The following is a 6204-nucleotide window of genomic DNA, read 5'->3' as shown; positions in this document are numbered from 1 at the left end:
TATACGCAAAAAATAGTGCTAGAGTCAACTCGAGGAAAATGGCTGATACTTATTGACAAAGCGTCGGTTTTGCGACTCCAAGCGAGCGGCGATGGCAGCTTCACAAGCAAGCTGTTGAGCTGTGCGTTCACTCAAAACGTTCTCAGCATCATGGAGTCTTTTTCGAAGACCCTCAACCAAGGCAGCGTCTAGCTTAGCTTTCTCACGAGCTTTTTCGCTTTTCGCTAGCTCGAGAGCAAGATCATCGGCGCGCTTATTAGCTTTGGCGAGATCCTCTGGTAAAAGACAGCAACAAAAGTTACAACAAAGTAGCAGAGCAAAAAATTGTTTGACAAAGAAGAGATAAGAGAAGTACCTTTCAAACTGTTCGCAAGGTCGCGATACCCAACGAATTGAGTACCGAGACGAATAAATTGTTGCATCAGAGGCTGAGCGAAAAGGGATAAGAAAACCAGAAGAAAAAGATCGACAGCAGTAAAAAGGAGTGGTGAGGCCACTTACGTCATCCAAGGAGGGAGTCGACGAACTCGTGGGTAGAAGGTTTGATCCTTCGACAGATTCAACCCTCGCCTTCTTCGGCGAAGGGGCACAGGGCCTGCTGGGAGGAGTCAAGTCCCCTATATCCCGCTGAGGAGGCGAGTTTTCTTCGGTAGCAAGGCGAGTGTCGGAAAGCACCAAGGTATGTGATGTGCTCGTATGAGCAGTCACATTAACAATCGGTTCCTCTTCTTCGTCGCCACTACGCATTAAAAGATAATATATATGTGAAGACACAGAAAAAGCAATATAGCAAATAATACAAAAAGCCAAGTAAACTTACGAGCTAACAAGAGCATCCTCGTAGGGGTTGAAGGCTTTCCCCTCTTTTTCGGGAGAAGTCTCCTGGATAGGAGATTTCCCCGCTTTGGAGGTGCCGGAATCTTCGAGCTCCTCCCTCTTCCTCTTATTCTTCGGGGAAGCAGCTGAAGGGAGCGAACGCGAAGACTCAGAAGCTTCAGTTTCAACTTCTTTTTCGGAGGAAACCGCGGATTTGTGAGAACCCGCAACTTCACTCTCAGGGCGAGAAGTACCCTTATTGTCGTCAGTAATGACGGTCCGTTCCTCGACTTCCCCGCCTTCGGGTAGCGGAGGAAGAGAAGATAGGAATTGGTGTTTCTACAAAATGACAAGATATATCGACAATAAGGAATTCAGCGCAAAATACTAGTCGACAAATGCTAAACTTCGAAAGGGTAAAAATAGTTCACCTTAGGGAGAGCGTTGGTGCTGCGATACGGCTTCACGCGACATGAGTTTGGAATGGCGTCCTTTTTGCTCAACGAGGAAATTTTCCGAACAAGCCTTTCCAGATCCTTCACTGAGAGATCCTTCGAGACGCGATCCACATCTTCGTCGCCAGCATACATCCAAAGAGGATTCTTGCGGGCCTGCAGAGGCTACACCCTAATCCTAAGGAAATACGCCGTTATCTGGATACCCGATAGCTCTTGGCCACGGGTGTTCTGGAGCTCGTGGATGCGTTTCATCAGCGCTTCTGTCGCCGATTTTTCTTCGTCGGTAGCTTCTGCATCCCAGGAGCGGCGGCGGAGGATTTTGTCGCTGTCGTTAAAAGGGGGAATGTTGTGTTCCAGCGAGTCGGCGCATTCCTCGCGAACATACAACCATCTTTTGCGCCACCCTTGGACGGAGTCGGGGAATTTGACGTCAAAATACTCGACATCAGGGCGGACGCAAATAACAACACCGCCTATGTTGTAGGCAATGTTGTGGGAGCCATTGCGGCGGAGGAAGAAGATGCGCTTCCACAGAGCCCAATTGGGATGGACTCCAAGGAAGCACTCGCAAAGAGTAATGAAAATAGAGACATGAAGGATGGAATTGGGGGTAAGATGATGAAGTTGCAGCCCATACACGAACAGCAATCCACGAAGAAAATCATGGATGGGCGTAGAAAGGCCGCGGATGAGGTGGTCAACGAAGCTAACCCGATATTCAATGGGAGGCGTCGGGTAGCTCTCCTCGCTGGGGAAGCGTAGCGCGTCCTTCTTCTTGCTCAGGCCAAGTTTCTTCAGTAGGTTGATGTCCTGCGCGGAGATCTTGGATCTCTCCCACTCCGTGGTTCCCAGATCTTGCGCCGCCATCGTTGCTTCGGGAGTGTTGTGCCTCGTGAGTCTTGGCCGCGGTGGCATCGACGAATGACGTTGAGGGAGTAGGGCACGGTGTGAGCGTTGGAGCTTTTTGTGGTTGCAATGGGGATTGAAGCAGAGGAGATATGAGCAATGGTGCGGCGAAGGGGATTGACGAGGAAGACGACGAGTATTTATAGCAGGATCATCCAAAACGTCGCTCCGTTGGATGGTATAAGAATGGACTTGATGATCTACACGTGGTTCAAGGGGTAAAATGGTATTTTTACCATGATGGAACTGGACAGGCGCTATAGCGCGCGTGCCAGAAAAAGCGGAGGACGTGTGTCCCCCACTTGCGTAACGTGTCAATATGTCGCAGATTTTGGGCCCACAGGTCAGTGAAAGGACAGAACTCGCGTCTTCCGATACAGTGGTCATGGCTATCGTCAGCACTGATGTCACCTTACCAGTGGAAAAATCTCGGTTGTGGTGTTTTGAAAATTGGCGACAGTGAAGGAATACTGATAACCTCGGGAGCATTTGACCAAATACAAGTTTTTGTTCAAATGCTCGGGGGCTACTCCCATCGGGAGCGCTGGTCGCGCACCCGATAAAGATGGAAGAATTCGAGAAGAATACAATATAGTGACAAAGATGCTACAACGGTGAGCCTACAACCAAGTACAAGCACTTGGCTATAGCCTCGGGGGCTACTCCCATCGGGAACGCTGTTCGCGTGCCCCATGAATTTACAAAACAGCATGACTGGTATATTTCGAGTTATACAAATAACTCTTCATATACTCCCATCGGGAAGACAAGATAAAATATACAAGTCGTCCGATTGACTCGAATAAATGGGCTATTCCATCAACCGAAAAAGATACTCGACAATATATTCTCAGAGTGCCTCAGTCGCAAATAATCTCTGAATGCCGCAAAACTTTGCGAAGGTAAGTCCCCGGATCCGTTCTGTGCGGCGTGGCACCGTCTCTGACGGCGGTTTGCTACTTTTTTCCGTATCAACAGATACGAAGAGAAATCCTAACGGACGCGTTAGGTGTAACATCCCAAATTTCAAATCAATGAAGAAGAAGAATTTCAATTACCCAAATTTTGGAACCAACGAAAACTTTTATTTGCATATAGTGCCATGCATAAGGTTTGTGCATTATTGTATGAGATTGCCATGATGATTGCTTGCTTTCTTATGCCTACTACCTAAAGCCCTAACTTGGATCCTTTGAAGATCACCAAGAAAAGCAAAGAGGAAGAAAAGAAATAAAATAGAAAAATCACGAAAACCCTCACATATGGTTTATGCCATTTTTGCAAATCTTCAACCTAGACCATTTTGGCTTGCACCATTAGTTGGAGAATGTTAATAAACAATTATTAACACTTTTGGAAGCAAAGAAACTCTAATTAAATCAAATTTGAAATCAAATTGTGCTCACATGCACTAATGGTCAAATCTGCCAATTTTAGCCTGATGCCTACTTTGAGCCTCTGTATTTAGAGATTTTCAAACCAAACAATTCCAACTCTTTGCACCTCATCCAAGACAACATCAAGGTGAACAATTTTGGTAAAGCACACCCCTGCAAATTCTTGCTAGATCAAAATATATGCTCAAGCCTAGTGGGGACTTTGAAACAAATTCAAGATCTTACCTATTTTGAATTTTTGCAAAACAATTTATTTTTGAACACCACCACCACCAGTGTGTGTCTTTGATCATTTGAACCAAGTCCAACAAGTTTCATTCAAAATTTTCAAACTTCATTTCATGCGGCCATTTGTACAAACACTTGGTGAGCAAAATCAATCCAAATCCAAATTCACTATTTGAAATAGTGTTTGGCCAATTTCTGAACACCACTTGACCAAGCCTTGTCCCCTGGTCCCCTCCGACACCATGCCAACCCTTTTTCACCCTAGACACGGCCAATGTGGCATGGACACGACCATGCCGGCCATGCCATGCCCTCCCCATGCCAACCCTAGCCTCACTTCACTGCAGCCTTGGCCACCATGTCCCTCTGCTCCCCCTTGATCTACTGAGCGTGCCTGTACTCGCCGTTGGCCGAAAGGAGCACGACACGGCCCAGACCGGACCGTGCCCACGACGCCCAGTACGCTAGGACGTGCACGGCCATGTCGCCGTGCGCCCGACGGAGCACGCCAGGGGCACGCGTCGCCCCAACGCTGCAGACCTCCCCTGGACCCCCTCTTCTGCCCTATGATGCACCCCTGTACCAGGAACATCGCAGACACCTCCTGGTCGCCGACCCGCGCCCGCCGTCGCCGGAGACGAAGCAAACATCCCGCCACTGCCGCGCAGATGCTCGCACGCGCCCGACAAAATTTGGCACCACCCAGCCTCGCCATTGCCGCCAGAAGGACCGCCTGGACACGCTGAACAACGTCGCGCCCTCGCCTACCCCTCTAGCTCGCCGCAACGCCCGCGCCATGGTCGACCTAGCCCCAACACCCTGCCCCCTTCCGCTATTATAAATAGCGAGCTCCCCTCGCTTCATTCTCCACACCAACTCGCTCCTCTCATCTCCCTCAACCTCCTCGACCACCTCCCCTTCTCGATTAGCCACCGTAGCCACGCAATTGCATCGCCGGAGCCGTGAAGCCGCCGCAGACACCGCCGTCGATTGGAGCCGCCCCAGGACACGCCGCCGGTACCAGGAGCTTCACCGTCGTCGACATCGTCCTCGTGCACACTGCCAACCCTTGCTGGAGCACTGGTGAGCTCACCGGACCCCTAGCCTCGCCGCGCCAGTACCCATTTCTCGCCGGCGACGACGATGAATGAGATCCATCGGATCTCGTTCTAATCGTGCGTCTCATAGCCCCCGTACCGATTCGCTGTGTAAACAGAGGCTGACTGGTGGAGCCCCCTCGTCGGGCAGCCCACGTGTGTTGGACGCATGGTGGGCTGGCTTTCCCCCGTTTAAATCAATTTGGCCCATTTAGTTTCCCGCGCGAGCCCACTAATTCAAATTCGTATTTTCAGTTTAAATCAAAATTGCTTACAGATGCTTTGTTCAAATCTAAATAGAATCAAATAGGCTAAACCAAATTTGATGAATTGCATATGGTTGGAAAGCTAGAGAAAAGATCTATCCAACCCCGCTGGTCTCATCATGAAATTCTTTGTAGAATTAATGTGACAAAAATAAAAGGCAGGGACTTTTGCAACTTCAAACATTATTTAAAAATCAACCAAAAATGCATTTAAGTTGATTCCAACTCTCATAAATCACATGTTACATACTCTACATGTTTCTGCAAAAATATGACATGGTTACTTTGTGTGATCATGGCCTAGTTTAAATAAAGGGCTCTATGGCTATGTCTAGTCAATTGATATTGTCCAAAACTATTTAATAAATCATATGAGATGTTTTCCCTCATTTAAATCTTGTCCCAAGTAACTTAATATGAGGTAGTGACCATGGTCTATATAATCTCATATTGAATTATTTGGTGATGTTAAATCATAAGTATGGTAGTGTTAAAATTGCATGAGGTACTCTACCTCATTTAAATCAATTTCTCAAATGATGATTATGAATGGTTGACCTTGGTCAACATGGGTTCATACATTACTTAGTTGATGAACTTAAATATTAACAAGATTCAATGAGAGGAAATTATTTCCTCAAGGAACTAAATAGAAACCTTATTCAATTTTTGTAATGAGAGGAAATTATTTTTCTTAAGAAGAAAACCAAGTCAACCAACATGTTAGCAATGTGGTGATAGATTAGTTTGTGTGCTCTTTGAGTGTGCTTAGTCTAGCTCTTAAGCTTGTTTGGTGATTGTTACCTCGTATCCGTTTTTAGACGCTAGTACAGAGGAGTACCCGGAGGAGGAGGTCTACTTCCAGGAAGAGGAAGACCACTTTGATCAGTACACCAACCAAGGCAAGCTAATATTCTTGCAAAGTGGAAAGCTCTACCAGAGCAAGGCACACTCACTATTACTTTTTTGCTTCATGAGCCAATCCCAAGTTTTATTTTTACAAGCTTTTACTTTGATTATTAAAGCTTACTTTTAT

This window comes from Lolium perenne, chromosome 4 (assembly GCF_019359855.2).
Source record: "Lolium perenne isolate Kyuss_39 chromosome 4, Kyuss_2.0, whole genome shotgun sequence".
Classification (NCBI taxonomy): domain Eukaryota; kingdom Viridiplantae; phylum Streptophyta; class Magnoliopsida; order Poales; family Poaceae; genus Lolium; species Lolium perenne.
The sequence above is the reverse complement of the archived record's forward strand: the minus strand, read 5'-3'. Positions refer to the sequence as shown.